Raw genomic sequence first — 20534 nt, 5'->3', positions numbered from 1 at the left:
GGAAAACTGGCCCCCCAGGCTCTGCTGCTGGGACTTGGCATTCCAGCTGGCTCAGAGAAAGAGGCAGGATGGGAGTGAGGAGGTTGCCTTGCCATGATCTTGAATCCCCTCTCTCGCCCTTTCAGGATGTTCTGTTCATTGGTCCACTTAACAGTAACATCGATGGCAGCCACCACTGAGTGCCCACTAGATGTCAGACTCACAGCTCATTTAATCCACACTGAAACCCTGTAAAATGTCGTAATAGCATCCATGAATTATCCCTATTGCAAAATGAAGTGTGGAAACTGAGCTCAGAATGGTTAAGCAACTTCCCAAACTGGTGGAGCAGAGATTTGAACTCATGAGAATCTGACCACAAAGTCCTGCCCTTCCCAGGACACCACATGGCTCAGGTTCCTTTTTTGGTGAAGTTGCAGAGTCACTTTCCCTGGAGAACATGCCCTGAGGAACCTAAAATGTGAGAACATTTGGGGTAGGGTTGCCAAATTTCGCAAATGAATCTGGATACCCAGTGTCACGCAGGGTCTCTGCTCCCACTCCCCGCACAAGAACGCAAGATATGGCAAGGCCAAAAAGGAACCCCAACAGAGCCATAGATAGGGGAGTCATACCACTATCGTCTCCCTGGAGGCTGGGCTGGTTGGCAGAGAAGCAGAAGGCAGAGTGCGGATCTTGTGAATCACTTCCTGTGTCTCACCCGGCCACCAGGAAGACCCTTGTGGGGGTACTGGCAGAGGTTTGCTCCCTGTGTGTCCAACCCAGCTGCCAGCGAGAATATAGTGGTATGACTCCCCTATCTATGGCTCTGTTGGTGTTCCATTTTGGCCTCACTATGTCCTGTGTTCTCGTGTGGGGAGCGGGACCAGAGACCCCGCCTGACACCCGGTTAACTGAATTTCGGATAAACAATAATTTTTTTAGTATAAGTGTACCTACTCCATGCAAGATTTGGACCATACACCTAAAATTCTTCATTACAAACCTGAATTCAAAGTTAAATGGGTGTCCTGTATTCTATCTGGCAGCCCTAGTTTGGGAGCTTCATACACACTCCCCAGCAGCCAGTTCAGCACATGAGAGGCACAGCCTGGGCCTGTGGATCATGTCACAGTGATGTGATGTTACTTTATCCCCTCTCATGTCTGAGCCGCTTCTCTAACGCAGAGGTTACACACACAGTCCCAATCTCCCGAGCCTCCTGCTGTTATTACAGTGCTTAGCGAAATGGTTGCCACCGCCCAACGGAAGATCTGTGCTTTCCAGTGTAAAATTGGAAACAAACATACAAAGCAGCTCGGGAAGCAGACCGAGTGGTTTATAGAAGTACAGTGTTTTGCAGAGGGCCTGGCACATGGTAAGAGCTCAATTCAGCTGCATTGACATAAGAAAAATATTGTGAAATTTTCATCAAGTAACTCAACCTAAAGACTTTCTCTTAAGATTTATTCAGAATCTTTTGGTTACAATGACAGAATCTTTGACCTAAACTTGACTTGGATTAAAAAGGAATTGATGGATTATGTCACTGAAAAGTCCAGGTGACCATAATGATCGCAGCCAACTGAAAGATTTCCCAATGCTCAAAGCCAGAACAATTTGAGCAACAAAATAAAGTATATTGGATTATATCTCAAAGTATAAAAGAAATACATAGGAGGCCATACTTATATAAATAAATGATTGAATAAATAAATGGGGGGGAAGAGGCAAATCTCCCGTGCAGAAGAATTCCAAATAATTTATGTAGATACCTCATCCTCAAGGGGAAGGAACATAAAACCCCACTCCTTAAGCATGGGCCGCACATAGTGACTTCTTTCCAAAAAAGTACAGTGTGGAAATGGGGATAAAAAATAACTTTACAGTGGAGAAACATGACAAACCCAATCTCAGCCAGGTGATCAAGGTCAACATCAACACTGATAATTCATGTTGACAATATGTACCCTTGATAGGATGTGATAAGAAGAGCAGTTTGCTTCTGTGGTCTTCCTCCAAAAACATACAACCCCAGTCTAATTGTGAGAAAAACATTAGACAAATCCTAATGAAGGGGTGTTTTACAAAATACCTGACCAATATTCCAAATGTGTCAAGGTCACAAAAAACCAATCTGAGAAATTTTCATAGCCAAGAAAAGCCTACATGTAATATAATATCCTGGATGGGCTCCTGGAACAGAAAAGGGGGTTGGGGGAAACTAAGAAAACCTGAATAAAATGTGGACTTTAACCAGAGGGTGAAGGGGGTGGGGGGTCAGAGAAGAGGGTAAGGGGGGTCAAATATATGGTGATGGAAGGAGAACTGACTCTGGGTGGTGAACACACAATAGGATTTATAGATGATGTAATACAGAATTGTACACCTGATATCTATGTAATTTTACTAACAATTGTCACCCCAATAAATTTTTTAAAATATTAGAAAAAAATGTGGACTTTAGTTAATAATAATGTACCAGTATCAGTTTGCTAATTGAAATAAATGGGCCATACTAATGTAAGATGTTAATAATAGGAAAAACTTGGTATGAGGTCTATGGGAACTCTCTGTACTATTTTCACAATTTTTCTGTAAATCTAAAACTATTCTAAAATAAAAAGGTTGTCTTAAAGAAAAAAGCCAGAAGCTTCAAGCATGCCTGGACTTGAAGCTCTAATAACATCCTCATATGTTGACTCTGCCTTCTTCTGTGTAGGCTTCAGGCTCCAAAGACAGCAATATGGTGGCACCTCCTCCACCACTGTGTTCTCTCAGGTTGGAGCTCAGCAGCAAGGAGCAACTGTTTCTTTCCCAGAATCCCAGTAAGGCTCTTCGTGTCTCACTGCATCTGGTTGAACCACGGGTTCACTTGCTAAGGACAGAGAAACGAGCAGCCCTAATTGGCTTATACCTGGCCTGTGCTTCAGCTCTGAGTCAGGGGCTGATTGTGAGGGAGAGATAAATGCACCAAAAAATTGGGGGCTGTTACCTAAAGCAGGTGAATGGATGTTTGGTGGTTAAAACTCATCAATGTCCAATGCTTCCTTTAACATTTTTGATGCTAAAATGTCCCTGTATGAAATGATGGTGACTTTTCTTTCTTTACTATCCCGACTTGCCAAAAGAGTTAACTACTCTGCATTCTTCATCCATGTGTTTTTACCTGATTCAAGCAATCCCAATATGAAGGAACCACTGTTCAAGTCTGATCCACAGAGCTAAAGCATCTTAGAGGAAAGAGTGGGAACAATGAATTGGCAGACCATCCTCACCTCCCTTTCGGATTTCATCTTGAGAGCCCAAGAAATTGATGTGACATCCTGTACAAGGACCAATGGGGCAGAACAGCCAGACGGCTCCCCAAGAAGAGTTCTTCTTGGGAGGAAGTAGGAAAGGTTAGGAAACCCCTAGTTGTCACAATCACATTCGTGACGCTTACAGTGAGCCAGACATACTCCTGAACAGGTACATGCATGAATGCCTGTGACCCTCGCAATAGTGCCCTGCAGTTAGTGTTATCACACCCATTCTATGGGTGGGAAAGCTGGTATCTGATCCCAGGCTCTGCGCTGGAAACCATTCTTTTAAAACAAAAATAGGAAAATGACCCCAAAATACAGATAGCATTCAATGTCCAGCTTCTCACCCCCCAGTTTTTTAGGCTTGGGTTACTGTTGACCTTCCTTTGGTTGGAAAGTCACTTCAGTTTTTAACCTTCAGGGCCCTGAACTCCGCAGAGTTAAAAAATAATTCATCCCTCTCTCCCTCTCTAAAAAAAGGAAATAAAAACAAGCAGGGGGAAGGGACTGAACAGGCTACCTGTGGAAAACACAGATTTGCAGTCTTGAGCTCAATTTGTGTGTTGAGCTGCATCTGTCTATTGTTTTTCCTTGGCTTGTGCATGAGATATTTGAGAGCCAACTTGGGTTTTTTTCCCTCTTCTTAGTCTGTCACTAGTTTGCATAACCAATTCACCCTGCCTGCTCCCCAGTTCTGGGCCTGGCACCCAGCAGGTGTTCAGAATGAACTGGCATTCCCTGGCAGGAGCACTCCCTCCTAGGAACACAACCTGGCCCAGGCCCGTGGTTAAAGTAGACGTGGGGACCCAGCATGCTGACCCTCTTTCAGGAAATTCCTGTGGGACTCTTCTGGCTCTTGGTTCCTCACTATTACCAGCCTTGAGTCCACAGTAATCATCAGAAAGAAAACCATCCCAAATCCAACTCACCATCTCCCACTATGAACCTGCCCTCTGTCTGTCTGTGTTCCCTGCCAGGAACACAGATTCTGCTGCCACCACCTAGCCAGTCATTCAAACCAGAGCCTAGGGCCTTCACACCCCAAAGCCAACCAGAACTGAAGCATGAAATAAACAGAAAAGCAGCTCATGAAGCAGACCTAGTGGTTTATAGAAGTACAGTGTTTAACAGAGGGCCTGGCTCATAGTAAGAGCTCATATTAAGTAACAGTAATAATAAGCAGCATTATCATTATTATGGAATATTGTGTGCCCAAATCTAGCGGCGCTTGCTGTAAGTGGGTCAGGCAGATTCCAGGAACCAGCTGTGGCTAGGCAGAGAGCCTACCCCAATCCTACACAGTCTGGGCCTCCCTTTTTACATTTGCCAGGTAGAGACTGTTTGGAGAAGAAGCTCTGGAGTCCCTGGATGAAAGATGTTCAAATATTCAGGCTTTGCTGGACTTGTCTCTCAGCAGCTCTTCAATTCCTCAGAACGCCCACCACACTCCCACCCATGTCAAGCGGGGTGTCTCTGTGCTGGCTCAGGAGAGGCCTCAGCACCGCCTGGCCCACTGCCTGGCCTTCCCCAAGAGCATCTCCTGGAGAGAGGAGAAGGCCTGCAGGAGATCCCTTGCCTTCTAGGTCACGATCTCGGGGCGCTCTCTCCAGTTTCCCTACAGCTCACTTTCTTTGCCCTAGGCTGGCTTTCTCAGCCGCAGGGCCAGTCCCTGTGCTGCACAGGCCCTAAACACTCAGCTGTTATTAGAAGTCCAGGCTTGCTTTCCAGAGAGCCCATGTCTTGTCCAGAGGACTAGGCCAGACTCAGGCAGTGCGTGTGCACACACACCCCACAATTCTTCTCCCAGTCCTCTGCCCTTCCAGCCCCTCCCCCACCTCCCCTCTGCTCTCAGCCACTTGTTGTGTTCCAAACTCCAATACCCCCAATGGTTTCCCAACTGCTGCCACTAATCTGGTTCTGCACGGAGAGAGGCAAGCTAGAGCTCCTGTGAAAACAGCCCCGACTGGCCCCAGCCTCTCACACCTGCACACTCCATTCATCCCCACTGTTTACACATTGCCATCCACAATTAATGCTTTCCCAGCAACTGCAGTGGGCTTATTGCCCCACTGTCACATAGGGACCCCATTCTGAGCCCTTGTGTCTGTTAAATTGAGCATGGGGCCCTGTGATTAAATTAAGGTTTGTGGCTCTGCCACCCTGGCCCCCACTTCATCCCACTCTGCCTTTCCTCTTCCTCCCCCTTTTCCTCTTATCCCCCCTCCCCCTCCCATCTCCCTTCCCATTCATCACAGGGCCTCCTTGCAGTTTAATGGGGGGAGGTGGGCAAGGGGAAAATGGCCTGGCCCCTGGACAGGGAGGAAAAGTAGATGTCTTCCACTGACAGCAAGGATAAAAGGGGATGCGTGATCTCTTGGTGAGAGGAGACAGTGCTGGGACTAGAAAGAAGAGGGTTGTGTGGGGTCTTTGCTAAATTAATGAATCAATTCCTAGAACCAACACGGCGGAGTGATTAAGAGTATAAGCTCCAAGGTAAGATAGACTGAGTCTGGGTTTGATTCCTGTCTCTGACCCTTTGTACTTCTGGGATCTTATTCACATTATTAAGTCTTGGTTTCTCTGTGCTGGGCAGAGGGATCAAAATGAGCAAAGAAATATGTACCACCATCTATGAGATAATCCTGCAAAACAAAGAACAAAAATAAAGCAAAAATCCCTAAAATGGACCTGACTTCAAATCTAACTTTAAAAACAAAGGGGACCGAGGAACGTGTTAAACAACACCACAGTTATGAAATCAGCAAAAAGGAGGACATTTACAGGGCAAAGAATTAGTTTCTTCAACAACAAAAACAACCAAATTATGAGCAAAAATAGAAATGAGGAGGGAAACTACAAGTTAATAGAGTCATAAGAGCCATATCAACCAATTATAATATACAAGCCTTTTAAATCCTAATTCAAACGAACTTATAAAAATTATAAGACAATCAGGGAAATGTGTGTACTGCTCATTGATGATAATAAGGGATTATTAATGTCTTTAGGTATGAAAATGATATTGAGGTTATATTTTTAAGTCTTTAACTTTTAGAGATACATAATGAAATATTTACAAATAAAAATGATATAATGACTTGAACTTGCTTGAAAATAAGGGGAGTGGGGGAATAGATTAGGTATAGATGAAACAAAGCCAAGTGATGGGCACACAAGTTCAATAAACTATTTTTTCTCCTTTTGTGTATGTTTTAAATTTTTCATTTTAAAAAGTGTAAAAAGAAAGATAAATTGGGGACATGGTCAGACAGAATATCTGCCAAGATCTCCGACAATTACACTTCTATGATATGAGGTAATTATTAATCTATTCCAGTTACAATTATGATCAACGATTCTCCCAGAATTCCTCTGTTGACTTACGCATAGGTAGCTCTCTATCCATAACCTATGAAGATGAGGTAAGATGTAACACTAAGATCTCATGACCTGGGTCCTGGGCTTCACTCCTCACCTTCGGCGACCATTTTGCCTCCATGGTAATTCCGTTACTTCCACTTCAACCCTTGTTCCACTCTATTTTCTATCGATATTTATTGCCATGATACGGTAAGATCTTTGGAAACTTATTGAATACATAATTTAATTAACACATTAAATCTCTCAGAAATTTTAATTTAAATTATCAACAAAGAAAATACACAAGTGAAAAAGAGAGCAAGTAAGGGGAGGGCAGTAAGGTAGGAACTGTGAGACCAGCAGCCTGGAGGGGCCATCAGCCTGGACTCGGAGGTGGCTCAGAGAGGATGATGAAAAGGAAAACTGAACTGACCATCAAGGCATAATCTAGAATGTCTTCTAGGATCGTCTTCTGCCCCACCCAGAAGGGGCTCTCACCCACTGCTGCCTAAATGCAAGTCCGTGGTACCCCCGGAACACCAGCATTAGACACTACCTTAGTCCGTTCCAGCTACTGTAACAGAAATACCATAGACTGAATGGCTTTTAAACAACAGAAAGCTATTTCTCACAGTTCTGGAAGCTAGAAGTCTGAGTTCACGGTCGGTCGAGTTCTGGTGAGACAGCTTGGAGACTGCTATCTTTTTATTGCATCCTCACATGGTGGAGAACAGAGAGTGGAAGAAGACTCTCTCGTGACTCTTATAAAGGGAACTAATTTCATTCATGAGGGCCCCATCCTTGTGTCCTCATCTAAGCCTACTCACCCCCCAAAGGCCCCCACCTCCTAATACCATCACATTGGAGGGTAGGCTTTCAACATACAAATTGGGGGCGGGGGGCGGGGGGCGGGGGGCGGGACACAAACATTCAGCCTGTAGCTGACACCAAAGCTCAAGGCAGGTGCTCAGCAAGTACAGGTTTCCACACAACCACTAGGAGTCACAAGTTTCCTGGTCCCGCTGTGATCCACTGGGAGCTGACTCTTCCTTGGTGAGCCTGCTTTACCCCACACCTCTTCTCTGCCAGATGTAACTAATCCAGTCCCACAGCCCCAGCTATGACTGTGTGTGAAGAAAGATAGAAGAGAAGCCACATGGGAGAGAAGTGGGGGGCCAAGGGGGTTGGCTTCCTAATCCTCCCTAATGGGGGTTCATTGAAGACATTGTCTTAATGTCTTCAGTGCCTAGCACAGATTATGGCACCCAGATCAATACACACACACACACACACACACACACACAAGCATAGAGAAACCCTTGACCCAATGATATATGTGGAAAATGAACTACAAAACAGATTTACAATAAGAGTAAAATATTAGGGAGGTTTTCATGTATTACTTCTGTCATTAAATATAGATTTTTTAAAAGAATATGGGAACACCAGAAATCCCAAAGTCCCTGGACCACTTTTCTTTAACCATGGAGTAAGTGGGTCTTTCTTCTGTACCTCATCGAGCCACAACAGCTCTCTAGAAGCAAAGCTATCTCCCAAGTAGAAGGGACCCCAAATCTCCATGAAAGGGAAAGTGAACAAACAAAATTGTCTGCTTTCCACAATCCCTCCCTTCCTTCCTTTCTTTCTCTTCCTTTTTTTTCTTTCTGTTCTTTTCAAGAAAACATTGTATCACATTTCCATTACACAGCTCATACATACTCATTATAGAGCAATCAGAAAAAAGATCTAGGTTTATCTGTACATGGTAATAATATGCAGCCGTTGAAAGGCATGCATGTTTTTAAGCATAAGGTTGATCTATATGTATTGACAGGGAATGATGTCCATGACATATTGTTTAGTGAGAAAAGCAAATTACAGCACAGTGTATACAGTGGGATCGCATTTGTATTAAAATATACATACATGTGTTTATATGTGCGTTCAAATGTCTGAAAAAATATATACCAACCTGTCCACAGCAGTCCTCTCTGGGGAATGATGAGAGGGAAGGCACGTATATACTTCTGTCTGGTTTGAATTTCTCACAATCCTGTAGTACCCATGTAATTCTTTTTTAATCTAAGAAAGTAAAAAAACAAACAAACAAACAAAAAAGTCACTTATAATCCTTATTCCTCTTTCCCTGCCTGATATAATCACTGTGAATGTTTTCTAAGCATGTAATGCACACACTATTTTTATTTACACAAAAGGGATTATATTATGCATATCATTTCCATTTAACCTGCTTTTCTCCCCTAACGACATAGCATGAACATCTTTCCAAATCAATGAAAATACATCTCTCATCATTTTAAATGGTCATATATCTATTTAGGTTGTTTCCTCTTCATACCCCTATTTTTTAAAAAGGCTATTGTCAACATCCTGGGCAGTGATATCTCTGCGCACATCCGTTGTTCTGTCTTTAGGATAAATTACTAAAAGTGAAACTGCCGGATACAAGGATGTGCAATGCTTGTTAAGGATTTTAATCTACGACACCAAATTGCCTCCCGGAAAGACCTTGACAATGCTCCCTCCCCCAGCAGCTTGTGGGCCAGCCTAGTGTCCACATCATCTGTCCCCTCCATGAGTTGAGTGCCACTCTGAAATTTGTGTTCATTTGGTAGTTGAAAAAAATGTGATTTCTGTGCTGTGTCATTTTAATGATCCTTCCTTGGGTTACTGCTAGGACTGGACATTTCGTAATGTTTCTCAGTCATCCACTTGTCTTGTTCATGTGTTTTTCCAATATTCCCACTGGGCTGTTTGTCTTTTTCCTACTGATTTGTAAAAAGCTCCTTATATAGTAAGGGTATATTGATCACTGTCTTTATATATGTCATTTTTCTACGCATGTCACTTTCGTTTTTAACTTTGTTTTTTTAACACAAAAAAAGTTTTTAGACTTTGAATTAAATGTATCAGTCATCTCCTTTATAGTGTCTGTCTTTGGTGTTACACTTAGAATATCCTCTCACTCCAAGACTATGTAAATATTTACCAATACTTCCTTCTAGTGTGACATTAAACTCTTCAATCCAAAAAAAGAGAATGTAGGAGGAAATCAGAGTGCCATTTTTTTGTTGTTGTTCAAATGATTTTAATTATTGGCATGTATGATGTTCTTAATATGTAAATAAAGTTTTAAAACCTGAAAAAAAATTAATTTCAATTTATACAAATAATTTGCAGATATTATGCAAATACCCCTGATTATTGACAATCATAAACCAAGACTGGGGCATGTGCGCCCTCACCCCTACCCCTCCACCTTCCCCAAGCCCCCAGGGCTTCTTGGCCAGGGCTGGCAGCTCGTAGCTGGGCTCCAGCCATGCGGAAGCAGCAATTATCCTTGGCAGCAAGACCCAGGCTTGTGACTGACCAAAGGAGGTCTGAGAGTCATTTCAGTGTGAATCTCTCAAACTCCTTTTTTTTAGGCAAGCTGAGAATGGGGGTAGAGATGTGCCTAAAGTTTGAAGAAACCTTAGTCCCCATTTTGTTTCCCTACCTGGCTCATGCCAAAAACACATCCAGAGCTTTCCATGCAAACTCCAGGGAATTTGAGGAGTTGCTCCTAATGAGAGAAGGAGCCCAGGCAGCAGGTCAGCAAAGCCTCTGCTTTATCTTGGAAGTGAGGAGGGCTAACTGTTGGAATCTGAGTGAGTCTCTGTAATAGAAAAAGCCCACACCTGTGGGGCTTCTCCCACTTGAGGAGACAAAGAGATCCATAACCTGCCTCTCACGTCCCATCACAACCATCTCCACCCTGCACCAACGCCACCTGGCCAGAGGATAACCAGGAGTTTCACAGCCCACGTTTCTAAAAATCAATTTTAAAAAAATAATATGGTCTGTGGGGAATAACCGCTTAATGGACATGGGATTTTATTTCAGATTAAATGTTTTGGAACTAGACAGAGGTGGTGGTCGCACAACATGTAAATGTGCTACATGTCACTGAATTATTCTCTTTAAAGTGGTTAATTTTTATCCTATATGAATTTTACCTCAATTAAAAAAAATAAGATGGTTTGATGCAGTGGATGAATAGAAAATTAACACCCAAGAATCAGTTACCTTGACATAGAACAGAAATATCCAGGTAGAAAAGGAAACTCGAGGGAAAGTCCACTTTAATAGCAACCAAAACTATGAAATACAGGATTAAATTTAACAGAACTGGCATGAGATCTGTGCATTTAAAATTATTATACTTAATTTAAGGGTAGGACAGACATAATTTGAATATAGATGGAAAGATTTGCCAGAATCCTAGACAGGAATCCTGAATATTGTGTAAATGGTAAATCTACCACGGTGTTTTATAAATTCAATGCAATCTTAATCAAAATCCCAAATTTTTTTCTGGAAGTTGACGGTTTTACTATATATAATTCATTTAAAATATAGAAAATACAAAGTGTAATCCCTGTAATTTGCCCATAATCCTAAACGGCACACATAACTTCTTTCAGCAGTCTTATTGTATCATCTTACGCGTGTGTACGTTTTTGGAAAAGCTATAAAAGACAGTGGCAGAGCTCTCAGGCACTGTCAGAGTTGATCCCAAACTCTGCAGCTTACAGTTGTGTGTATGATTTTTAGCCAGATTACTTAACCTCCCTAAACCTCAATTATCTCTTTTGCAAAATGGGGAGGATATTAATACCTACCTCATAAATATGAGGATTCGATGAAATTATCATGTCTGAGTACTTAGCCTAGTATTTCAGGCATAATGGATCTCAGCCTCTACACACTCTATTTACTCCCCCACGCCCAACCCCCAGTAGTCACTAGGTGTTGGGCAATACCATAAGAAGTGACTTACTGCCATCTGGTGGCAGAATTGGTAAGGGCAGCTAAGATTTTCTCCATTGAAATGATTCAGGTAAACACAGAATGTGATCTACCGCACACAGAGCAATCATTTTTTCTCTTTTATTGAGATATAATTGACATGTAACATTGTATAAGTTTAAGGTGTACAATGTGATGATTTGATACATTTATATATTGCAATCATTTATCTAACAACGCTCTAGGAGCTGCAGGGAATGTAAAGCTAGATCATTTTTTTGGCACCTCTGTATATGTTATAAAGAATAAAACATATACATAAGTATGCATTTCCCAGATCAAGAAAGAGAACCTTGACAGTGACTTTTAAGGCTGTATCTCTTCCCCACCAAGAGGAATCCAATCCAATAATGTTTTGCATCTTGTTTTGGTCAGAATGCATGGCTGAAAACCACAGAAATCTACTGTGATGGTCTTAAACAAAAAGGGAGGTTGTTGAAAGAAGAGAGGAGTTCTCACAAAACTCATAGAAAGCTGAAGGGTCAGATTAGATTTAAATAGGCAGGAACCAGCAGGGCTGGAGGCTGGCCTGCCACCCTCAACACTGGGTAACTTCCCCCCACAATAAAAATCTATTTTACCTTTGCCTTTAAGGCACCCTTCACTCACAATAAAACAGTTTTCTAAACCTGGGTCCTGTGCCTACAGCAGTCAGGGTGGTGGCTTCTGGGAGTTCAAATCCTGAAAACTGTCCATTGTCCTCGAGTGCCCCAAAGTTGCCTGGCTGCTCCATCCAAACCTGTTTCTGTCCTCCATGAGATTTCTGTCTGGGAGGGAAGCCATGCAGGCAAATAGAGAACTGAAGAGTGTGTGCAAAGTGTCCTGTGATGTTGCCAGATATTTACTGAGTGCCTCCACTGAGTACACACAACTGTGACAAACATTCAGGGAGGCGGAAAATACTTCCCTCCAAAGAGAGCTGAGCTCCTACAGGATGGGAAGGATCCCAAAATGGCGTCAGGTCACGGAAGATCTTGTATGTCTTCCTAAAGACCTTGGATTTTAATACTGTGGGTGTGAAGGTCTGCTAAATGGTGTGTGTGTGTGTGTGTGTGTGTGTGTGTGTGTGTGTGTGTGTGTTGAGCAGAACTGTATACTGGGAAGGGTATACTGAGGATAAGACTCAATTCAAGGAGATCTGTTGGTCATAAGGTTGAACTGACTCAGTTTGGCCACTGCTTGGATTCTCAGAAGAGAAAGGCAAAGGGAGGTATTGGGGCATCTCTATTCTCACGGCTTTGGTGTAATTCTCCTGGCCCAGCTCCCTCCCCTCCCCTCATTCTCTCTCCCCTGAGAATATACAGTGACTCAGCTGAAGGGTAAGCTTGGGATAAGGAGCCAAGGGATGTAAGTCAGCCTTTTCCTGCCTCCTTCTCTGGGGAGCCAGCTTCCAGCAGGCAGCCACATTTAAATCTGAACTTCCAGTTCGTGAGATTTTCAAGGAGTTTTGATACCACCCTCTCCTGGGTTCTGCTGCCTCACTTGTCATTCTTTCTGTCTTCTTTGTTCGACCTTTCTTCTTTTCCCCAACCCTAAATGCTGGGAAGCCTCAGAGCTCTGACGTCAGACCTTTGCTCCGTATCCATGTTCATCTTCTCCACAGTCAGCATCAGAAATGCCGTCCATACACTGGTGACTTCCAAATGTGTGTCCTGACTTTTCCTCTAAATTCCAACTCCATATTTAATTCTTTGGATGACAAAGAGACCTCTCACTCAACATTTCCAAAATTTATTCTTGAATTTCCCCTCCCCAAACCTGTGCCTTTCTCAGTGTCCCTCATCGCTGTAAATGGTACCACCAATAAACCAGTCACTCAGCCCTCACGTCTTACCTCTCAGACCTTCCACTGAGGCTCAGGCTCTGGTCAGCTCTGCTTTCAGAATCCATGCAGAATCCAATCAGGTCTCGCCGCCCCCAAGGTTCACACTCTAGCTCAGTACTGTCCAATAGAAATCTAGTGCAAGTTGCAAATGCAAGCCACATATGCAATTTTAGATTTTCTAGAAGCCAGGTTTTAAAAGTCAAATGAAGCAGGTCAGATTAATTTTAATCACATATTTTATTAACCCAACATAGTCAAAATATTATCATTTCAACATGTAATCAATATTTTTAAAAGTTATCAATGTGACGTTTTCTTTTCTTATCTTTGCAGTAAGTCTTCAAAATTGAGTGCATCTTTTACTCTAGTGGCATATCTCAATTCAGACTACCTACATTTCAAGTGCACAGCCAACATGTGGCTAGTGTCCTCCATGTTGGACAGCCCGGAGATAGCCTAAGAACCTTCATCTGTAGTCTGGATTATTACAATAGTCTCCTGCTTCCGTACTTGTTCTGCTGAAGGCATTTCCACACAGCAGCCAGATCTGACAGAGTCAGATCGTGTCACTTCCTTTTTTAAAAACTTCAGTGGTTTTCTACCATTCTGAGAACAAAATGAAGGACCCTTTCCATGTCTGACAAACACCAGCATGGTCTAGCTGTGGCTTCCTCTCTGTCCTCATCACTTACTCCTGGCTCCCTCCCTTGGTTGCTTCACTTAGAGTCTCCTTGCTGCCCACCAAGTCTGCCAAACAAGGCCCCAGCCCAGGCGCTCTCCACTTGCTGTTCCCTCTGCCCAGAACACACTTTCTGCAATCATGGTCTGTCTGTGCACCTTACTTCCTTTCATCCCAACCATGAAGTCCTTTCAAACCCAGCCAATCACATGCCCTTAGGACCACAGGAGTCTCAGAGAAGGGGAGTTTGTCAGCTTGTGCCCTCTCTGCTCAGATGTGCCACCCTGCCATCTCCACGCGATTGCTGCTGGCCACAGCAGGGGACTCTAGGATCTCAGTCCATTCCCCCAGACCCCAACTGGGAAGGAGAACAGGTCCACTCAGCCCTAAGAACCCCCCAATTTATTACGGTGATTGAACCCAACCCAGGGTCGTGACCCTGAGTGGGGTAGAGGCAACAGGGTACAAGCCATTTGATTGGCTTCGTTTCTCTCTGGCTTCCTCTCTGAATCTCTTCCCTCCCCCTCCCAGACCTTGTGAAACTTGTTTAGGCCTTGGTCTTAAAAGCCAGCAAGATGCTTCTCTCTGCTTTGAGTTTCAAATAAAAAACTGAGTATCCACATGCTTCTTTATCTCTGCATTTCTGAAATCCTTCTCTGAAGATCTGAGACCTTACCAGCCAGGCTGGGGAGGGGCACAGGATGTGGGCAGTGTGGATTTAGGGATGGGGAACGTTAATAGTCAGCATTATCATTCTGCCACTAATTAAAAGGTATTTCTACTATTGCAAGACACCTCAATCATAAAAATAAAAGACTGGTGCTAAAATGATCCATTATATGACGTAATGACACCAGGATGGGTTACAAATTCTCTTTTTGTTGCACAGCCCATGATTTCCCCAGGAGGGAAGGTCGGTGTGTGGAAAGGAAGGCCCTGAGTCTATAATCCAGAAACACACTGTGTGTTGCCTTGGTGTGTGCTCCTGCATGATTTCCCATGGTACACCTGGAGGGCTGCAGCCCCCAACCTGCCGACCAAGGCACGTGCATGACGAGTGCAAGTAGGTGCCTAAGGAGGCAGGAAGAGCTGGGTTCAAGGCTGGCAGAGAGAGATGCACACATCCCTAATCGGTGGTCTCCAGGAGGCTGTTGCTCCTCTGAGCTCACCTGCATGTTGTTTATTGCAGTGTTTATCTGGTCCGAATCTCTTACACTTCTTTGATTAAATTCTAACTAGCCTGTGTGGAGACTTAGAAGCACCTCGACAGAATCCTGGGTCCTCTAGGCACCCAGTTGGATATATAAAACATTAACCATGCTTATCTCTGGGTGGTGAGATTTTTGTTTTCTTCTTTGTGCTTATCTTTATTTTCTGCCTACTCCAAAATATACCCTTGTGACTTGTGTAATTTTGTTTAAGCTTTAAATAAATCAATGTTATAAAGGACTCCTGACCCTGTGAGTCCCCAGCTTTCCACCTGGGGCTTTTAGTCTCCCATGCACTTTGCTCTCTTCTGCCCACAGAATATTTGCTCACATTTGCAAGCAGGTGAGAAGTGCCTCAGGGGATGAAGCTGACCTCCTCTCCACCAGCCTCACCATTTTCTTTTTTTCTTTTTTTTTTTTAATTTTTTAAATTTTATTAGTTTAGACGTTTATCATTTATATCCCGCACACTGTGTGAACTCCCCTCCCCCATCCACTATCCCTCTGACATCGCACAGAGCCATTATACTTCCATTGTCTCTATTCCTAATGCTGTACTCCGCTTCCTGTAACCATATACATACATATATATACATGCATATATATATGTATATACATATACATATATATATAAAATTATAGTTGGCATTCATTATTGTTCAGCTTCAGGTGTACAGTGCAGTGATCAGGCATCTACATCACCCCTGAGGTGGTCTCCCAAATGGGACACGTGTCCATCGGATACCCTACAAAATCTTTACATTATTGATTACGTTCCCCAAATTAATTTTCAAAACTCCATGGCCATCTTGTGGTTACCGACTATTTTCTAAACCCCCCACCTTCCCCTTACCCCCGCCTCCCTGCCCATCTAGCAACCCTCAGTTTTTCCTCTATGTCTCCAAAACTGTTTCTGATTAGTTCATTCACTTATTCTTTTCTTTAGATTCCACATATAAGTGAGATCATATGGTACTTGTCTTTCTCTGTCTGACTTACTTCACTTAACATAATGTTCTCTAGGTCCATCCATGTTGTTGCAAATGGTAAGATTTCTTTCTCCTTTATGGCTGCGTTATACTCCCTTGTATAAATGTACCATTTTCAGTATGAGTGGTGCAGGAACCACAGAGAGTGTGGCAGTAAGCCCAACCTGCATGATTCTGGGAGGACACTGAAGAACGTCTTCAGGAAAAGTTGTACGACGCAGGGAGTTGTCTTCCCCAGCCCCCATTCTAGCTCATCGTAATCATCAAGTCTGTGAAAGACCTAATGCCCTCCTCTTACCCGCGTCCGCCTGACTTCTCAGTTCTCAGAGATGCGCCAAGTTCTCTATTATCATATCACCGTGACCACCTGAAAACCTGCTGAGACCGCCCACTATGCAGCCTCAAATTCAGACATTTTGCAGATGTGTTTGTAGCATATGAAGAGTTGTACCCCGGGACTGGTATCGCTGTCTTCAGCCATAGGAAGAGCGAGGAGCTGTGAGCTGTTCTTTCAACAACCCCACTTCCAGCACATTTTATATTTATCTTGGAATGGGATCAATATTCTGAGAGTGCATGAAAGAGAGCACTTGCTATCTTTGCTGATTTAGCAGCTTGCATACACATTTCCCCACCGCGTGTTAGAACAATGAACAGGTACCATTTTGCTTTAATCTCAACAGATATATAACTTACAGACAATGCTTAGGATCGTGTGAACCCCTTATGATCCCCCTTCACTAACATATCCCCTCCCGCAACTAATCTAACCCTAGAATCTCAGATTGGAAAATAACATGATAGTCTCCTTGTCCAGCTCCCCACCTGATGCTTGAGTCCCCTGAAAAATGGTCATCTCTGCTTAAACCTCTTCCACCCATCCAAGCCCCAGTGATAGGCCCTTCCAAGGTACTTCATTCCTTTTTTAGATAGTGGGAAGTTAAAAGTGTTCCCTATGTGGATGCAAATACAGATTCACCTTCCCAACTCTGCAATTCCCAAATTCAAAATGTTCTGAAATCTAAAAATTTGTTTGTAACTCCATTGACAGCAAACCCTATTCTAAACTGGTATGAGGCAATTTATAGTCTTTATTTACTCTTCATATGATTTACTGCAGAAATATTGATGTGTTTGATTATGGTACCAGGCCCCAGTTGGGATGTTAGATAATATACTGTATACCCTCTTGTCAAACTTTAAAAAATTATGGGAAGGTTTGAATAAGAAATTGTAAACCTGTATCTGTTTCTCTAAATATGATATTTTGGTCTTCTATATTCCAATTTATTTTTTCCATATCATCTATAATTGATTGAGAGAGATGAATTAAAGTGTCCTATTTATTTGCTTGTCTGTTTTTTTCCCTTTGGCTCCTGTGACTTTAGCTTTATGAATATTGTGCTGTTACTTGGTCCATAATTTTTCATTGTCATTGTAAATTGCATCTTTGAGCATTTTAAAGTGACTTTTTTCATATTCACCTTATGTGATATTAAAATTATGACCTGTGCTTTCTTCTCTTTGCATTTGCTTCATATGCCTTTAAACATACTTTTGTTTTCAACCTTTCAGAAAATACTTTGTCATAGATGGATCATTTGCTTAATAACAGTATAAAGGTGGGTTTTGCCTATGGAAGAGTCTGAAAATCTTTTTTTTTTTTTTAATAGGTGAGTTAAGCCTATTTCAACATTTATTGATATGTTACATATGTTAGCCTTAGTTCTATTATATTAATTTTATACTTTCTGTTTTTATCATTTTCATAAAGCTTTCACTATGTAGTCTTTGTTGCTATAATTCTTCTCAAATTTAAAAAGGTTTTTATTTTTGCTGTAGTTGTTACTTTTATAACAAAAAATTTAAATAACACCTCCAGTTTTCTATTATCTAACAAATGTCTATTAGTTCCTTACTATGAACAATAAAAAAGTAATCACATTTCCTCTTCTTCCCTTTCTCTCCTCTTCTACCCGACTTTAGTCAATAATATCTTTCTCAGAGTTAATCTTTGTATTTTAAAAGTGCTTATTGTATGACTTGGTTTGTCAGCATTGAGGAATGTTTTTTGACCCCCCGTTATTACAGATGTAGCAATTAGTAAACTTTACCTCTCATCTACTTTCCCCCTCCCTCTACCAATATTTGTTCATTGTTTATATATTGTCAGGACACATCATTTTTACATTCTTCTCAATCACTCTAACGTGTAGAAATATTTCAGCTTTAGTCCACAGTAATTGTATACAAACCTTGCTGCCAATATTTTTTCCATAAGTTTTTTTTAATTATCTCTTAGTTGACTGACATTCATCCACTGGTAGTTTCCTCAAGAAAGGTTCATAGAATTAACATTCTCTGAATTCTTTCATGTTCAAGACTATCTGTAGTCTTTATAGTTGAATCGTAATTTAGCTAGATATAAAATCTTTGGATAACACTTTTTTTTTAATAAAATCCTTGGATAACACTTTTGTTTTCCTGGAACATCTTTTAAGGATTGCTGCACCGTCATCTGGCATTGAAGGTTGTTGTAGAGAATTCTGAGGCCAGCCTGATTTTTTCCTCCCCTATAAGTGACTTGATCATTTTGCTTGATTGATCATCTTTGAAATCTAAGAAATTTAGTAAGATGTATCTGTAGGTTGACTCTTCTGGTTCAACTTTTTTCTGATACATGGTATAAAGTCTTTATTTCGGAAACTCATATTCATATTTAATCTGTTCTATTGTTTTGCTCCTCTTCTACAGAGACTCTAATTATGTATATTGAATCTTATTTCCCTACATTCTGTATCTATCATTTTATCACTACCCTTTTTTTAACTCTTTATTGCCATTCTATTTTGTTTGCCTTTCTCACTTTTCTCTTCCATGTCCCTTACTAGGGTTTTCTTAATTGTCTATTATTTGTATTCCTTCCATTTCACCATTAGCTGTCTGATACTTTGTTTTTCCTGAGTTCTCCTGTTAGCTCACCATCTCTTTCCTGTGTTCTTCCCCCCCCCCCCCCGCCTTTTTCCACTTCCACCCTCCTCCTCCCCAGTTCAAGCCGTTGTTTCTCAGTCTAGTTGTGTAGAACACATCTCCCTGGCCCAGGCTGATATTATAAGTGTTGCGCTCCCTCCCCATCCCCCCACCCCCGGGCTGAGGCAGTCAGTCGCTGGCTGCCAGCTGGCTGCTCACAGCAGCTTACAGCAGCTCTCGCCGGCTGCCAGCCACTCACACTGGCCACTGGCCACTCATGGCAGCACACGGTAGCCCACAGCAGCACACAGCAGCTCATGCCAACCTCCGGCTCCTCACAGCAGCCCAGCTCCAGGGAGAGCCGTTGTTCACAATCTTAGCTGTGGAGGACGCAGATCACTGGCCCATGTGGGAATCGAACCGGCGACCTCAGCGTTAGGAGCTCAGCGTTCCAACCACCTGAGTCACTGGGCTGGCCTTCCTGTGTTCTTTTTCTCTTCAACTGTTTATTTTGAAAAATTGCAAACTGACCAACATATTGGAAGAACAATACAATGAGTATCCATGTATTCTACACATGGTTTCACCAATTGTTATCATTGCGCCATATCTGCTTTTGCTTTCTCTATGCACATACACAATACACAGTTTTCCAAACCATTTTAAAATACATTGCAGATTTCATGACACTTCATCCATTAAGACATCAGCTCGCATCTCCTAAAATGAGAACATTATCCTATATAACCGCAATACCAATTTAATTAATTCCACAATATCATCAAATATATATACTCCTTATTCAAGTTTCCCCAACTACAAACATTTTTTTAAATGTTTTTAATTATCTTTTCAATCCAATATCCACTCATACATTTATTTCATTTGGTTATGTTTGTTTATTCTTTTAATGTAGAACAGACCCCCAACTTTTGTTATGGCATTTACTTGTTTAAGAGTATGTGCCAGTTATTTTATAAAATGTCCCATATTCTATATTTGTCTGGTTAGTTCTCTATATTCCATTTGTTTTACTAACTCTTGTATTTCCAATAAACTGCCAATTAGGCCAAAAGGCTTGATGAGTTTCAAAGTAAACATGTTTTACTATAATTATATTGTGTGTTTCATGTTGCACTCCTTCAGGACGCACATGATTTCAGGTATCTCACTATTAATAATTCCAAGTTTGATCACTTGGTTCAGGTGGATAACTTTCAGGTTTTGCCAATGTAAATGTACCTATCTTACCTCTATAATTACTAATTAATCTATATGGTGAATGGTGATACTTTATCACCACATGAATGTCCCATTCCCCAATTACTTTTTACCCAAAGATTTACCATC

General features: G+C 42.0%; 1 long non-coding RNA gene across 1 annotated transcript; it reads right to left on the bottom strand.

The window, feature by feature from the left end:
* Positions 1 to 13: 13 nt before the first annotated feature.
* LOC141570818 (uncharacterized) lies at positions 14 to 16953 on the bottom strand. Its single transcript, XR_012495271.2, has 4 exons — positions 16513 to 16953; positions 13348 to 13470; positions 8617 to 8726; positions 14 to 228 (listed from the first exon to the last, which is right to left on the bottom strand). It is a non-coding gene; the product is annotated as an uncharacterized LOC141570818 (long non-coding RNA).
* Positions 16954 to 20534: the final 3581 nt, after the last annotated feature.

The sequence above is a fragment of the Rhinolophus sinicus genome, chromosome 3, assembly GCF_057876585.1.
Source record: "Rhinolophus sinicus isolate RSI-liver-muscle chromosome 3, RSI-T2T, whole genome shotgun sequence".
Lineage (NCBI taxonomy): Eukaryota > Metazoa > Chordata > Mammalia > Chiroptera > Rhinolophidae > Rhinolophus > Rhinolophus sinicus.
The sequence above is the reverse complement of the archived record's forward strand: the minus strand, read 5'-3'. Positions and strand labels throughout refer to the sequence as shown.